This window comes from Bos mutus, chromosome 22 (assembly GCF_027580195.1).
Source record: "Bos mutus isolate GX-2022 chromosome 22, NWIPB_WYAK_1.1, whole genome shotgun sequence".
Taxonomy (NCBI): Eukaryota; Metazoa; Chordata; class Mammalia; order Artiodactyla; family Bovidae; genus Bos; species Bos mutus.
In genome coordinates this window covers 37,433,995-37,451,494 of record NC_091638.1, presented here as the reverse complement: position 1 = coordinate 37,451,494, position 17,500 = coordinate 37,433,995, and the positions used below count along the sequence as shown (strand labels likewise).

Here is a 17,500-nt window from a genome sequence, read left to right as displayed (position 1 = left end):
TTTACAGTGGAGGAAATTGAGGTTCTGAGGGGTAAAGACATGCACCCTGACCTGATATAAGCATATGGATGGGATGCAAGTCAGGGAAAGTTCTTGGCAAAAAGAGATCTGGATTCAGGTCTCCTAACTTTTGAGTCAACATGCCCCTGGAGGGTTGAAAACTGTCCCCCTAAAAATATGTGCATGTCTTAAGTCCTAGAACCTGTGAATGCTACCTTATTAGGAAAAAGGGTCCTTGCAGATATAATTAAATGAGGATTTTGAAGGGAGAAAGTTATCCCAGCTCATCTGGTTGGGTCCTAAATGTCACTGTGTACGTGTCCTCATTAGAGTAAGGCAGAGGGGGACATAACGCATGCACAGAGGACAGGACAGTGTGAAGATGGAAGCAGATATACAGTGATGTGGCCACAAACCAAGGAACACCGGCTGCTGGCAACGTCAGGACCTGGAAGAGGCAAAGAATGAATTCTCTCCCAGAGCCTCTGGAGGGAGTATGGCCCTGCCAACACATTGGTTTTCGAACATCTGACCTCCAGAACAATGAGAGGATAAACTACTGCCAATTTACGGAAATTTGGTAAAGCAGCCATAGGAAATGAACATGCTCCGCCTTAACTAAACATTCATGCACCATCGTGTAAACAATATTTTATAAGATAGCCACAGGAGTCCCTGAGAAGCATCCTGGGGTCACACAGGTTTGGGAATTAATCTCAGACAGGGTTCTTTACACTTAGACTTCTCAAGACGTTTAGTATGTTTATTGTGCTTCACGTTTCTTGGAGAAGGGGCTATAGTGATGCAGAATTTCCCAAACTTCACAGGAAGAGCCCAGCGAGCAGTCCTAGGAAGATGTGCAGTATGCCATGCTGACAACAAGGATGATACCCACGAGGGGACAAAGGCCTAAAAAATTAAGAGTTATTACTTTGCCAAGTTCATGATTACTTTTTTAAAGCCTCCTAAGCACAGAGGATGAGATGGTTGGATGGCATCTCATGGATGCCATGAGACTGACTCAATGGACAGGAGTTTGAGCAAACTCCAAGGAGACAATGAAGCTCAGGGAAGCCTGGTGAGGTGCAGTCCATGGGGTCACAAAGAGATGGACACAGCTTAGTGACTGAACAGCAACAACCACCACAGCATCGTAGTTATCAGATCAAGAGCTGGACTGGATGAGCTCCACAGGGCCTTCAAAATCTAACAATTCTTTATGTGTAAAACCAGACATGGTTCTTGCCCATGGCAGATATTGCTAATCAATCACAACACAATCCCCCAAGCTCTGATAGGGTCCCCTAGTCCTTAACCAGAGCTCCAGGCAAATAAGATCTATGTACTATTCCTGTCCTAGTAACTCAACACACACACAGAACACAGAAGTCGTTCAGTCGTGTCCGACTCTTTACGATCCCATGGATTGTAGCCCACCAGGCTCCTCGGTCCATGGGATTTTCCAGGCATGAATACTGGAGTGGGTTGCTGTTTCTTTCTCCAGGGAGTAACTCAACAGACAATACAAATAAACAAACCACGGCTTGTGGGTTTTCAGAAACATCTGTATTATTTTCTTCTTGCCCCAAAAGAATGTTCTCATGCCCACCAATATTTATTGACTTTCCCCCCACCTCCATTTCTAGAATGCACAACCTTTGCTCTGATTTTTAAACCAAAACTCCAGCAATGATGGTGAGTACTTTTGGGAGCAGAGAGGGGAGGGTTTAGGGTACTCTACATGCAGTCTAATCTTTGTTCTCTGGGCATAATTTTCTCCAACAAATCAAAATATACATGCATTTACTGCCCTCTGAGTTCCAAACCCATTCATGGAAACTGCAGTTGATTTTTTAAATCTTTGCATCCTGAGTGAAATCCCAGAGCAGCAGCTGCATCTGATCAAACTTCCCCAGCAGGAAAGTTCAGAAGCTCGGGGTCTTCAAAGAAAACCATTAGCTGGGGATGCAATTTTAGAAGGTGATGAAACACGGATGCCTCACTCCTACTGTAAGAACACCTTTCTCAGTGGGGTATACAGACTTCCACAAGGGGTAACTACCACTGATCTTGTTTTATAATTTTTAAAAAAATCTGAAAATTAGAAACATAAAGTACATGGAATCAATGAGGCTATGAAGGTTATCAGTCATACCTCCATCCCCTAAAAGGAAGAAGGAGTTGAGAACAGTAATAAAAATATTCTTAATTTAACAATGTATATTAAGTAATTTAACCATCTATTTTAGGTAACAATTTTCTTGCAGTTTCTGTGTCAGACCCTGAGCAAGGTCATGGTTAGGCAGCTCTGTGAGCCCCTACAAGGTGCCACGAATTGCACACTGAGGATGGACATTGAGTAACACAGTTTCCGCCCATCAGGGATTTAGGGAGAGGCAGACAGTGATCACCAAGAAAAACAATTTTATACCTTGAGAAATGCTCTGGACAGAAAGAAAGAACATGATGTGGCAAAGAGAAACACAGTGAGTTGCAGGGTGTGAGTAGCAAAGCAAAGCCAGGTAGGAAGTCATCTTGGCAGAATAACATTTAAGCTGAGGATGTTGATGATGAGAAGCTGCTAGCCAGGCCAAGTTCTAGAGGAAGGGCATTCCAAGCAGGAAGAAGAGCAAATACAAAGGCCCAGAGGCAGGCAGGACCTTGGATGTGAAGGGCCAGAGGGGCTGGAGCATGGGGATGACTGTTTGGGGAAGAAGGTGTCCTTGCAGAGGCAGACTAGGGTCAGGCTTTGTTAAGATTGTGGGGAAGAGGAAGGCATCTCAAAGTCCGTGGTAAAATGGATTTTGTTCTTATTGGATGGGAAGCTGATGGAAGCTGTTACACGGAGGAAGGTGAGAACTGATTTAAGCTTTAAAAACAGTAGGTATTTGGGAAGGTTACTGAGTAATCAAAGTGAGAAACAATGGTCACCTATATAAAGCTGTGCCTGTGGAGAGGTGAGCGGTGTTCCCTTGGGGATAAACATCTTTTCTGTCATTGCTTACTGAGGTGTAATTTACCTACAGCCAAACATGTATCTTCTACGCAGAGTCTGATCCATTTTGACAGATGCTTATACACATGAAACCCATACTCTACCAAGAACGTAAAGCAGTTTTTGTACCCAAGAAAGTGACTTCTAGTTCCCTTTCCATCAGTCTTCCCTCTCCCATGTCCAATGTGGGATCTGTTTTTGAGGGAGAGGTGAAAAGACTCATTTTCACTACACTGGACATGGGAGTGTGTGCAAAGAGAAAGATCAAAGATGCCAAAAGCTTGTAGCTCAAACAACTGGATGGCTGGAGGTCACCATTGGCTGCCCTGCCAATGGTAAAGGCTTGGGGAGGAGAATATATCTCCAGTTGTGCTCTCACACGTCAGGTTCAAGAAGCTCACTGAACGCCTAATGAAGATGCTCAGAAAAGAGTTGTACGAGTAAGCCTGGAGCTCAGGCGAGAGGTCCAGGCTGAAGACGTAAATCTTCACAGGAACTCATGGATGTAAGTCATCGCAGGAAGCCATGGACTGGATGATGTCAGCAAGGGAGCAAATAAAGACAAAAAGGAGAAGAACGAGAAGAGGATAGGAGCAGTTCAGGAGAAAGAGCAGCAAAGGAAATTGAGGCAAGAGGAAGATGCCGCAAGTAGGATACAGAGAAGTCTGCTGAAGGAAGGGGAAAACCACAGGAAGGAGGGAATGATGCACTCATGCAAATGTTCCTGGCCAGTGGAGGGTGATCCCTGCATCTTTTATTTCCCTACAGAGTACCCAAAACTCTGTAGCGCAGGTCTCACTATTACAGAAAGTCCTGTACATACGAACCTTCAGGTTACGATCTTTCAAACATGTGAACATGTATTCCATCAACATCACACATGAGCGAAACTGCAGCTGGCCCTCTGTCTCCTACTGTTAACGATCCTTCAACTCTACCATCTCCCAGCTCGTCTCCCTGTTCCCATCAGTAACTCTCCATGCCAGCCCCTGTACACCAGTTGTTGTACTATACTACTGTGCTTTTCAAGGTACTGTACTGCATGATTAAAAATGTTTCACTGCTTCTGTATGTTTGCTTTTTTTATGTATTATTTGTATTATTGCAAACCTACTACTGCTGCTGCTAAGTCACTTCAGTCATGTCCGACTCTGTGCGACCCCATAGACAGCAGCCCACCAGGCTCCGCCGTCCCTGGGATTCTCCAGGCAAGAACACTGGAGTGGGTTGCCATTTCCTTCTCCAATGCAGGAAAGTGAAAAGTGAGAGTGAAGTCCCTCAGTCATTTCCGACTCTTCGCGACCCCATGGACTGCAGCCTACCAGGCTCCCCCATCCACGGGATTTTCCAGGCAAGAGTACTGGAGTAGGGTGCCAAACATACTACAGTACAGTACTATATAGACAACTGTGTTAGTTGGGTACCTAGGCTAACTTTGTTGGACTTATGAACAAATTGGACTTAGAAATACAGTATTGGAAGGGAACTCATCTGTATCTAGGGGACTTTCTGTATTCTCATTTCAAAGAGAAGGAAAGTGAGATTCAGAGAGGGAGTGACTTGTCTCAGTTCAGTTCAGTCCCTCAGTCAAATCCAACTCTTTGCGACCCCATAGTCTGCAAGACACCAGGCTTCCCTATCCATCACCAACTCCAGGAGCTTACTCAAATACATGTCCATTGAGTCAGTGATGCCATCCGACAATCTCATCCTTTGTTGTCCCCTTCTCCTCCCACCTTCAATCATTCCCAGCATCAAGGTCTTTTCAAATGAGTCAGTTCTTCGCATCAGGTGGCCAAAGTATTGGAGTTTCAGCTTCAGCATCAGTCCTTCCAATGAATATTCAGGACTGATTTCCTTTAGGACTGGCTGGATCTCCTTGCAGTCCAAGGGACTCTCAAGAGTCTTCTCCAACACCACAGTTCAAAAGCATCAATTCTTTGGCACTCAGCTTTCTTTGTAGTCCAACTCTCACATCCATACATGACCACTGGAAAAACCAAAGCTTTGACTAGATGGACCTTTGTTGGAAAAGTAATGTCTATGCTTTTTAATATGCTGCCTAGGTTGGTCATAACTTTTCTTCCAAGGAGTAAGCCTCTTCTAATTTCATGGCTGCAGTTATGATCTGGGGTGATTTTGGAGCCCCCCAAAATAAAGTTTTTCACTGTTTCAATTGTTTCCCCATCTATTTGCCATGAAGTTATGGGACCCGATGCCATCATCTTACTTTTCTGAATGTTGAGCTTTAAGCCAACCTTTTCACACTCCTCTTTCACTTTCATTAAGAGGCTCTTTAGTTCTTCACTTTCTGCCATAAGGGTGGTGTCATCTGCACATCTGAAGTTACTGATATTTCCCCGGGCAATCTTGATTCCAGCTTGCGCTTCATCCAGTCCGGCATTTCTCATGATATGTACTCTGTACATAAATTAAAAATGCAGGGTGACAATATACAAACTTGACGTACTCCTTTCCCTATTTGGAACCAGTCTCTTGTTCATGTCCAGTTCAAACTGTTGCTTCTTGACCTGCATACAGATTTCTCAGGAGGCAGTTCAGGTGGTCTGGTATTCCCATCTCTTGAAGAATTTTTCACAGTTTGTTGTGATCCACACAGTTAAAGGCTTTGGAATAGTCAATAAAGCAGATGTTTTTCTGGAACTCTTGGTTTTTTGATGATCCAAGGGATGTTGGCAATTTGATCTTTGGTTCTTCTGCCTTTTCTGAATCCAGCTTGAACATCTGGAAGTTCACAGTTCACATATTGTTGAAGCCTGGATTGGAGAATTTTGAGCATTACCTTGCTAGCGTGTGAGATGAGTACAATTGTGCAATAGTTTGAGCATTCTTTGGCATTGCCTTTCTTTGGGATTGGAATGAAAACTGACCTTTTCCAGTCCTGTGGCCACTGCTGAGTTTTCCAAATTTGCTGGCATATTGAGTGCAGCACTTTCACAGCATCATCCTTTAGGATTTGAAATAGCTCAACTGGGATTCCATCACCTCCACTAGCTTTGTTCATAGTGATGCTTCCTAAGGCCCACTTGACTTCACATTCCAGGATGTCTGTCTCCAGGTGAGTGACCACACCACCGTAATTATCTGGGTCATGAAGATCTTTTTTGTATAGTTCTTCTGTGTATGCTTGCCAACTCTTCTTAGTATCTTCTGCTTCTGTTAGGTCCATACCATTTCTGTCCTTTATTGAGCCCATCTTTGCATGAAACGTTCCCTTGGTATCTCTAATTTTCTTGAAGAGATTTCTAGTCTTTCCCATTCTATTGTTTTCCTCTATTTCTTTGCACTGATCACTGAGGAAGGCTTTCTTAGCTCTCCTTGGTATTCTTTGGAACTCTGCATTCAAATGGGTACATCTTTCCTGACTTGTCTAAAGGCTACTTACAAGAAGAGCTCACATCCTGATGTGTAACAGATTTGCCCCAAGTGCATTTGCAGCATGTTAGTGAGTCAGGCTACAAAAGGGGTTCTGGGGTCACATTAGCAGGGAAGGTACAAAGTGAAGTGAAGTCAAAGTCGCTCAGTCATGTCCGACTCTTTGTGATCCCATAGACTGCCTAGTCCATGGCATTCTCCAGGCCAGAATACTGGAGTGGGTAGCCTTTCCCTTCTCCAGGGGATCTTCCCAACCCAGGGATCAAACCCAGGTCTCCTGCATTGCAGGCGGATTCTTTATCAACTGAGCTATAAATGAAGGTGCGAAGTCATAGTTAAAACAGGTTTCCCTACTCCAGGGCTTAGAGCCTTGAATATGCTAGTATGAATTGTGATGCCTCAGAAAAGAGTTATAGGGTATTGCTTCTTCCAAATACACATGGAACCACGTTTTTGCTTTCTCGTTTAGAAGAACCATTTGCCATACAGGTGTTTCCTACGACACTGTAGGGGAACCACTGCTAGAAGGCAACGGGATCATGGCTTCAAAATGTGTCAGAACAAAGTCTAAAGTGTTCTTACAGACGTTATGTCACTAGTAGCCAAAGGAGAAAGGGTTGACATGAACACTCCATTTCACAGATAATGGAGGCAAAGTGCATGAGGTTAAGTGGTTTGCCCTGTATCACAGTCCTGCAGCAATTAAGCAACTGGAAATCAGCCCCGGTCCATGAGCCCAGGGGCAAGAGAAATCAGGTCAGGTCAGGCCAAGGGGGAATCAAGCTGGAGACAGAAAATGAGGCTCCTCCTCGCCTCTGCTCCTTTCTTTACAACCTTCCCTTGGTGTTTGCTTTCTTCAGCAATCTATCTGGGGGGAGGCAGTTATGCAAAAGATGGAGGAAAAAGAGGGGCTCCGTGTGGGCTCAGCTGACAGGCAACAGGGAAAGGCTTCAGTCCTGTTGGATGTGTGAACTGTGAACAGTCTTGCAGGAAGAGCCTGAAGGAAGTGTCTGGAGAAAAAGAAAGAAGAGACACTGGGGACTATGGAAGGAGCCCTTAGAGGACACAGAGATGCCTTATGGATTCCAAAAGCTGCAGGGCTGAAAAGCACCTCCCCTCCAAAGTACTCAATCTGACCTTTTGTCGTCTTGGCCCAACAGTTAGAGAACCGAAGGCGAATGAGCCAGACGCTCCTCCACGATGAACATGAATCACTACACCCCACGCAACCTCCCTACATTTGGCCACAAGAGGCCCTCATGGACTGCAGCCACCCGCCGCATTTTTATGATGTCCCAGCAGGGAAGGGTGTGGCACAGAGAGTTGGGGGAGGGGTCACTAGATCCAAACTGTTAAGAGAAGATTAGCGTGAGCGCCAAGGACACTGAGTTTGGACAGTCACAGGTTTTAAGTCCCACTTGGTAGCTTTGTGACCCAGAGGAGCTACTGAACCTTTCTGAGCCTATGCTTCCTCATCTGTAAAACAGAGATGATAACTGCATCTACTGTGCCGGGCTTACTGTCAAGATTTTAAAGGATAATAAATGAAAAGGCAAGTGTGTCCCTAGGGAGAGTCCAAGGACCCACCAGAGATGCTTCTTAAAACACAGATTTCTAGGTCATACCCGAGACCCTGAGAAACAGACTCTCTGAAGGGTATTCTCATGCATCAGACTGTCTAAGAAAGCTTGGTAAGACATGGTATTCTGTGCTTGGCAAAGACTCAGGAAGTTAATAGCTAATGGTTGCCATCATCAATTATAACATGTTAATATGAGACATTTTCTCTAGGCTAGACAAACTGAGGTTCAAAATCAGACTTTATCTGAAAGCTAACTCAACAGATAATCATTCATCCTCAAAAACCTAAATAAAGCCTCAATCCCTGGAAACATTATAGCATAGGTGAATACAAAGGGATCTTTTGTAAATGGGACTAAGAAATCAAGTGGTCACTTTTTTTTTTTCTTTTTTAAAGAAAAAGCAGCACAAGGCAAACTTTCAGAGATGTGATAAGCAATGTCACCTACACACTCCCTGATGTCTGGTATCTTGCCTGGAAAGGTGTTCCGTGAAGAGGGAGACCCTTGTGATGGGTATGATTGCTGTATGCAAGCTGACTACTAAAAGTCAATTGTGAGGCAATTCTCAAAGGCCTTTGGGCTACACTTGCAGGGAAATCATACGTGAGTTTTCCCTGACACTGAATTCCACATTACCTGCATCTGTCTGTCCCCTCCACTGACCCTCCATCTTTTGTATCTTCTGGAAGACATCCAGATAGAAATCTTTGCAAAAAACGAGTCTTCCTCTGCTTGTCACACAGAGCAGCAGGGTATAAAAAGACAACATCACCCTCTGCAGCGTCCTCCCCCACGCCCCCCAAAAAAAATCAAAACTGCATGGCAATCAAATGCTAAGTATACTGGGAAAGAATCCTTTGTCATTTAGACCTTGAGAAAAAAAAACAACACAACTTTTTGGGAAATTCTCCATGCAATTTCCATAAAGTTTCATTATATTCAACTAGAATTACCATTGTTTTAGTAGCTGGGGGAAAAAAAAAAAGATTCCCTTTGCTTCCTCTCACTGACCTCAGAGTATCATACTGAGTTTCTATTCACCCAGAGCGCTCCTATTTGATTACACAGCTAAGAGGTGCTTCACGTGACCAGGTGCCTTTCAGAAAAGATTCAGAAAACTAGCTTGGGGAGCAGAGCATCTCTAAGATAATCAGAAGCTGCAGATTTCTGTAAACACTACACAAAGCAGGGCCTTGGACCCCGTGGTTGTCCCTGGCCAGCATTTAATTGTCCATTCTTCATTTTACTGATGTGCTTCAGGGGTAAACCCAACACAGAACCACCCTGCCTTCTCAGCAAACAGTTCTACAAAGACTATAAATGTCACCACCACCAAACTGGTGAGTATTAGTTCAGACCTCTGCCTCTCTCATTCCTTGAGACATCTGTGTCCCTGAGGAAAACAAGCCGGGCTTAAAGGAAATCTTGGGGAAAAGAGCCAAGAGCTTTTCCTGTGAAGGCTAGTGGGAGGAGGCCAACAGGGAAGTAGGCTTGATAAAACGGTCTTAAAAAGCTCATTGAGGGACTGAGCAAGTTATTTCAGTTTCTTAAATGGAGGCACACCACCCCCCCCACCAAAAAAAAAAGAAGAAAAGGCTTGTTGAGCAAGAAGCTTGACAGGTTGGGAGAGGTGGAGGGTATCACTGCAGAAAGATCGCCTGGTAACAGAGCTTTCTTGTATTACACCCAAAGCTGTGTACCATCTGAGCCTGATCCGGGAAAATACTCAAATCTCCTGGTAATTTCCTGCAGACAAGACATTTAATCATCTCCAAGCCTCTACCACAAGAGAAAAAAAAAAAAGAAAAGCAAAAAACCTAAACCAAATGATTCACACTCTTAAAAATGAATCTGCCTTCGGAACACGAACTGTTTTCTGCTCTTGAAAAGCAGCCACGATTTGTTATTCTAACAAAGTGTTCCCTTCCTCCAAACAGAAATAAAAGTCGCTCAAGGAGGGCTTGTGCTGATTTCTGTTCTGCATTTCTTGAAACTTCCACCCAGTCAACAGTTTCTCCTGGCAGGTTCTCAGAAATCCAGGGAGAGCTGGGGAGTCGGTGACTGAGAACACAGGATCATTTTTATAAGCCTTCCCCACCCCCCTAGTTTTTGGCCCCATGGGAAGATGTTTTATTGCAGGACGAGCAGACTTAGCTGCACATATAAATTCTTCACTGCTCAGCTCACTTGACACCTTTATCTGAGTTGCCCAACGGCTGGGAGGGTTTGGCAATTGATGATTTGAAAAAGGAAAGGTCCAAATCCTCCCCAAGTGGTATGTGTTCTGTCTGTACATACAGGGCTGTGTCCATCTCTCTAATTACTCAACTAGTTGCACAGCTAAAAACATCTGTTTGCAGAAGGCAAGGAACCCAAAGTATACAAATGATTCACAACACCTAAACAACTGCGAATGAAGGCCAGTCCAGTCCAGCAAAATGAAGGCTGCTCTAAGCCAAAATAATTTAATATGGGCGGAAATGGAGTTTGGCAATTCATGCATCAGACTTTGCTTCATTTGGGGAAGGCATTTCTTCTAGGAGCCTCGTCTTCAATTAAACACATACACACACACCCCATCCTCCACCACCCCCGCCCCCACCCCCCGGCCCTCTGCATTAGGCTTTAAGTTTGCTCATGTGTACCTCAGGAAAAACAGACTGGGGAGAGGGACGAAGCTCAAAATGCATCTTTTAAATAAACCTTACCCCTCTCCCCCACTCCAGTCCCGATGGACTATTTTGGTTTGGAAATTTCCCAGGATACAGCTGCCTAGGCACCCCAGATCTGCAGACTCTCAGGCTTCACTAAGTCCAAAGTCTCCCAGCAGCCAAGAGGGTACATCTGCAAATCTGGACAAGCAGGGGTTCTAACATATTCCCCCCAGGAGCTTTCCCCATCCCACAGACTGTTTTATTCCAGCTAGGAAGGCCAGGAGAGGGAGGTCTCTCCCCCACCTCCACCCCCAATCCAGGGAGAATAAATGAACACATTTCTGAGCTGCTTCATTATAGATAATCCACCAAGAAGAACAGCAATAGGCATTTTTAAAGTTCTAGGAAAACGAGCCATAGGAATGTGGGGAGAAATACATCATCTTTTAAACCAGACCTTCCTGGAGACATCACACATTTTTTGAGAGTCTAAGAGAAATAAATAAGTAGGTCAGGAGCAATCCATTCATTTCCAACATTTGAGGGAAATGAACTGTTAAGAGATTAAAGGCTTTTGAAAAAAAGCAAGTTCAGGGAAGTTTAAATGTTTCCACCAAAAAAGTCCTAATACAGTAACAGGGTCCGTGACTCCTGACACTGTTACTATTATTGGTTAACCTAGTGCTCAAAGGCTGGGAGACACTCATATCAAAAAGATCCCAAGGTCCCCTTCCCGGAGCTCCTGACCTCCCCAGTGTCTGTGCTGCAGGGCGCATCTCTTCCAGAGGTTACTGTCCCACTTTAAGGCCCCTCTTCCTGGTCTCTACCAGGAGCACACGCACCCCCTCGGGGCACCCCTGCCCTGGGGCGCCACTTACCCGGCTCAGCCTTGCATCTCTGCTGCTGCGGGGCCTCCACCACCGGGAACTAAGGGGGTTGGGGGGTGGAAAGGGGCCGCAGTCCCGGGCCAGGGGATGCGGCTGCGGCTAAGAAGCCCAATGGGGCGTCCGCCGCCAACCACCCGGAGCCAAAGGGGGCCCTGCAGGGGCTCCGCGCGAGGGAGGTGACATTCCCGGGGCTCAGCGATGGCAGCTGCTCCGTGCACAGCTCCGGATGCAGGAAAACCTCTCAGGTCCCGGGGAGAGACGCTTCAAGCTCTCCAGGCTGCCTCCCCGCTGCTTAAAGGGACGCCTCCCCACCTACCGTGGCGCTTATTGGTGAGAATTTCGAGCCACAGGCCAATCCTAGGCCTGTTCCCAAATTGAGATTTCAATCAAGGGAGCTACTGCTTTAAAATTAGAAAAGGCTGATGGGGGTGGGGAAGGGAGTACGGGCCACTTTCAGTAGCAGAAGGACACAGGCGCTCTGGCCCTTGCTAGTGGAGGTCCCTAGCGCTGGCAGGGGAAGCAAAAGCCAAATTCCGCTGTACAGCAGAGCACAGGAGTAAGGCAGGGAACAGGCTGCTCCTTGGCCTTCACCCCTCCCATCTTGCTCATCCTTCAAGGCTCATCCCACTCATCACAGCTTTGAGGACTCTCTTAATTACTGGGAAGAACTCCCAGCTAGGTGCTTCCAAATTCTCCCCACTACTACCCCCTGCACCACAACCTTGGGGGCACTCATCACACTTTCACTGTTTTTTGCTTAATCTGTCTCTCCCTTTATACTGTAAATTCCACCACTGCAGGGCTGTTTCCATCTCTCACCACACTGTATTACCTACCTCCTGCCTGGAACACTGTGAGCTCTCAGTAAATATTTGTTGATGGAATAAATGAACGAATAAATGAAGGCATGAACACTGACACATCTTGTGTCGGCTGTGACAAGACAAATGTTAATTAAAAGGTGATATTCAAGAGGCCAGCTGTTTCCGTTGTAGTCTCAGCCTCTTACAAGTTATGGAAACTGTGCCTCAGTTTCCTTGTTTGTAAAGCATGATCATGAAATCTCATGCGGTTGCTGTAACGATGGTGTTAGCGCAAATCTGGACTAGGAGGTATGCCCAATCAACAGCTATAGCCCACTGGATAGTCAAGAGCTGGTGTTTCTGAAATCAGAATACATTTCCTGGGGGTTGGGATGATCTGACTGCTGGTTTGGCTTCTTGGTGAGTACGTGGTCATTCATGAAACAGATGTGAATTCTGTACCTGCTCAGTGCCAGACTTCATACAAGATGCTGAGGTGACCACTCCTAAGGGGAGTGGAGGTGTGTACTAAGATTTTCCAGAGCTATAGAACCAGTAAGGTGTATAGATAGATATGCAGAGATTTATTATAGGAATTGGCACCCTATATGGAGTTACAGAGGTGGAATAGTCCCATGGTCTGTAGTCTGTGAGTTGTTGGAGAATCTGTTGGAGAAAGCTGGTGTTATAATGCTGGACAAATACAAAAGCTTGAGAACTGCGTGCCAGGGGTGCAAGTCCTGGTCCCAGTCCAAAAGTCAAGAACCAGGACTGCCAATGTCTGAAGGCAGGAAAATGTGGAAGCAAAGAGAGCAAACTGATCTTTCCTCCACCTTTTTGCTCTGTTCAGACCCTCAACAGATTGGAAGATGCCCACCTGCACTGGTGAAGTAGAAATCTTCTTTTGAAGTTCACTGATTCAAACACTAATCTCTTCCCGAGACTCCCTCACAGACACACTTAAAACTAATGTTACCATCTATCTGGGCATCCCTTGGCCCAGGCCAGTTGACACAGGAAATTAATCCCCATCACAGCACAGGGGAGAGACAGAGCAAAATATACAAAGAGAATTATGTTAGATGTATAGTCAGCAAAGACATATGATCAGGAATGTTTATTGGAGCACAGTTTATAACATCACAATAACTGAAAACTGCCACCCAATAAAAATAGGTGAAATGGAAAAATAAATTACAGAACACCTATTTCTGGAATACTACAGTCATGAAACAAAAGAAGCAGAGTTAAGTGCACTAATAAACAATCAACTTCAAGATATATTGCTAAGTACAGTGCAGAAGGTAAAATATATCCCTGCTTGATTAAATAAATCTTCATGTATTATATGGGCTTCCACAATTGCTCAGCATGTAAAGAATCTGCCTGCAGTGCAGCAGACAGAGGTGATACAGGTTTGATTCCTGGGTTGGGAAGATCCTCTGGAGAAGGAAATGTATCCCACTCCAGTATTCTTGCCTGGGAAATCCCATGGACAGAGGTGCCTGGCGGGATACAGTCCACGGGGTCACAAAACAGCTGGACATGACTGAGTGACTAAGCATGGACGCATGTGTTATATATACATATGTATGCTGTATGTGCATAAAATGTTTCTAGAATTATGCCTAAGAAAATGGTAAAGGTTATTATTCTTGGCAAGTTGGTATGAGAACTAAGCAGGTCTATAGTGGGAAGGAGGCTCCTATTTCACCATATATTTTTGTATATTACTTACTTTACCATGAGCTTGTAATAAGTTCCTGGATCTGGCAAGATGGTAAATGATGACAGCCTGAAAATTCCAACTCTTCAAAGACCCTACATACACTAGATAAAATATAACCAAAATTATTTTAAGGGCTTAGCTGACTCACAATTAAGAAAGGAGAGTACCCAGGTAGAAAAAAGAAGTAACTAAAAACAAGAATGATGAACATGCAAATTCATGCTGGGGATATGAGGCAGAAGGGAAGATGGTTGGCAACAGGAGAACAGTCTGTCTTGGTTCCCTAGGGGCTAGGGTTTGAATACCCAAGTAGGACAGAAGATGAGGCTTTGGAACAAGCAGAAGTAGGAAGTTGTTAGGAAACTCCTCCAGAAAACCAGGAACAATCCCTGAGGGCTGCACCCTTGGTAAACAAATAGATTAGAAAAACTGTCAACCATCCCAAGGAAACTTGTCTCCCTGTGGTCTGAGCAGGAGGGAAACATTTAAGAATTAGAAATGTTAGAATTAGAAGAATTAGAAGCCCTCAGCCTATGCCTTTCTTCAGAGTAGAATATGAAAAATTAAAGTGAGCATCAGCAAACTCCAACTGAACAATTAATATAAAGCTTGGTCCCATTCACGATATGCCAAGAATTCCCCACAGAAGCAAATGAAAAATTTTCCTGCAGAGTCAGTTCTGTAACCTGGGCGACATCTGACCCTTCAAAACATGAGCTTGTGGTAGTAAATTACAAAACACAGCCGTAAGTCAGCAAGTATGAGGATCAGGGCTCAAGAGTTAGAGGTAATAAAACAACATTTTGAAAAAGAACATTAATAAAGTTTAAAATGACTAAACACAGTAAAGCTAGAAATGAAACAACAAAAAAAGGGCAACTCTTCTCTTTCCTCTATAGATTCATTAAAATTAAAAACTCAATGGAGAGATGAAACAGAAGATGAAATACTCCTGAAGAGAGAAATATACATCTCAGGACATTACACAAGATGAAACGCAAAGGGATGCAAAATTGAAAACTATAAAGATGTTTAAGCGATACGGAGGACAGAGTTTGAAGGGCCAATATATGTCCAACTGGAGTCCCGCTGGCACAGAATAGACATTAAGGAGAGGCATAATGGCTAAGAGTTTTCTAGAATTTATAAAACTCACGAATCTTCAGATTCAAGAAGCATAAGACATCTCAGGCAGGATAAATAAATGTAAGAACATCTGTCTGTATTAATTACTCATAAAAGTACAGTTAATAAAAGACTGAACTGAGGAAAAGTATAACAGTTTAATAATGCAATGACAGAATTAAATAGATGGCACTTTAAAGAGAGGCAACTCTGCCATTCCACATTTAGAGTTGGATTATATTTCCCTCAGTCTTTCATCCCCCAAATTAACAAATTCTGAACTATAGAAGGTCCTTACAGGTCTAACTGTACATTAATATGGCTCTTAAGCACCAAGATGAAATAGCAGAGACATCCTTGGAAAGACGTGTTCATTCAGCCATTAACAAACGTGGCAGGAAAAAAAGCATACACACAAACACCAAATGAGCAGAAACTCAACGCCCCTGTTCCCAGGAATCTTATTCTGGTGGTAGAGGAAGCAGATAAACAGATGGAGAGTGTCATCATTTGTCGTTGTTGTTCAGTCACTAAGTTTGTGTCTGACTCTTTTGTGACCAATGGACTGTAGCCCGCCAGGCTCCTCTGTCCATGTTATTTCCCAGGCAAGAATACTGGAGTGCATTGTCATGTCCTTCTCCAGGGCATCTTCCTGACCCATTGAACCCGCATCACCTGAAGGAGGATTCTTTACTACTGAGCCAGCCATAACGGGGCATAAACTATACTACTATAAAAAGACAGAGGAAGAACATCTCAAGCAGTCTTGTGGGAAGGCGGTACTTGATAAGGGCTTCCTGGAGTAGGTAAAATCTACACTGAGGGAGCTGGTATCCTTAGGGGGAAACACTTTAGAATTAGGCTTGCCTTTGAATTCCAGTACTGCTACTTATCATCTAGTCTGACTTTGGGGAAGTCATGTAACTTTTCCAAGCGTCACTCATCTCATCTGTAGGATGGAATTCATATCACTTAAGTCCTGGCGTTGTTTTGAGGTTTAGAGATAATACATGTAAAGCACTTAGCAGAATGCCTGACCTATAAATAATTTTTTTTTTTTTACTAAATGGGTAGCTGTTCTTGCTATTAGATGAAATCCAATGATTAGGTGGGGAAAAAAATGCCTCTTGTTTTAAAAGGTGATTTTCTTCAGAAAGCTGACAGAGACAGAGGCTTCAGCCTATTTTTCAAGAAACTATCTTGAAGAACATTGAATATTTACTGAATCTAGCCTGCAAAAATAACATTATTATACTACCAAATTTAAAGAGTTATTTGATCTGGCCCTTTCAATAAAGGAACTTAAAATACAGTTCTTCCAAAATAACTAATGAAGGCTGCATAAGTTAAGTGTCAAGTATGTGATTCTTTTCAGTGATAAATTCCAAAACTGTAACAGACTTCTCTTTATCATGAAACTTTCAGATTCCTAACCACAAAGTAAAGTGAAAGAATTCAGAGTCCAGCAGGGGGAGGAATAGATGGACCCTTCTCAGTATTACTCAACAAGTTTATGAACGACCTGGATGATGCATGGAAAAGAAACTCGTAAAGTCCAACCTATGATGCCAAGTTACTGGGCCCTGCCAATGCTCGGTGGATAAGAACACAGCTATCTAGCCAAATCTGGACGAGTCGCCTGAATTTTAGAGAAATTCAATAATGGTAAAGGTTGTGTCTGCCTTTTGGAAGAAGCACTGAACTGTGCCATCTTAGAGACAAAAGCATTAGCCAAGGCCAAGCTTTCCATTCATTCCTTCATGCATCATTTAACAAACATGTATCTAATGTCTACTAAGAAGGTTTGACTTATAGGCTGTGTAAACACGGAAACACATGAATAAAACACAACACTTGGCTTCAAGGAGCATAAAACGTAGTGATATGAAATCTTCACTTGAAACCACCCATGCCTTCCAACATTCTTCCTGCTACCATGCAGTGGTGATCTGACTTTTATAAAACAACTTAAATCTGCACTAGAGATTAAATCCCATCATGTTTCAGAACAGAAAAATAGATTTTCTCTCTTCAGCTAACAATGACTGATTAGTAGTGGATTCCTGGAGTGCTGACTTGATAAGAAGTCTGAGGCTGCATATGGCAGGAAAGCATGCTGTGATTGATTAGTGATGTCTGTCATGTGGATGGAGAAGGAGTGACAGCAATGCTGCTATATATCTGACATCTCCCATCTAGTCCAACCCCCTCATTCCACAGATGAGAAAACAGAACAGATCTTTCTTTCTTCCTGTGGCATTTTAAATTCAGCAACACGAGCAGGGGCACCCGAGGAGAACCTCCATATCTGAAATGTTGCTGAGAGAG

At 43.9% G+C, this 17,500-nt stretch overlaps 1 protein-coding gene across 3 annotated transcripts in view; it reads right to left on the bottom strand.

The window, feature by feature from the left end:
- PRICKLE2 (prickle planar cell polarity protein 2) overlaps window positions 1–17,500 on the bottom strand; it is a 342,745-nt gene that overhangs the window by 159,470 nt on the left and 165,775 nt on the right. Inside the window, exon 1 of one of the 3 annotated variants that reach the window (XM_070360546.1) lies at window positions 11,507–11,765. The exons of the other annotated variants lie outside the window; for them this stretch is intronic. The gene's annotated coding sequence lies outside the window, so the exon portion shown is untranslated. Of the gene's footprint in view, window positions 1–11,506; window positions 11,766–17,500 lie in introns of those variants that run through there. 3 annotated transcript variants of the gene reach the window in all.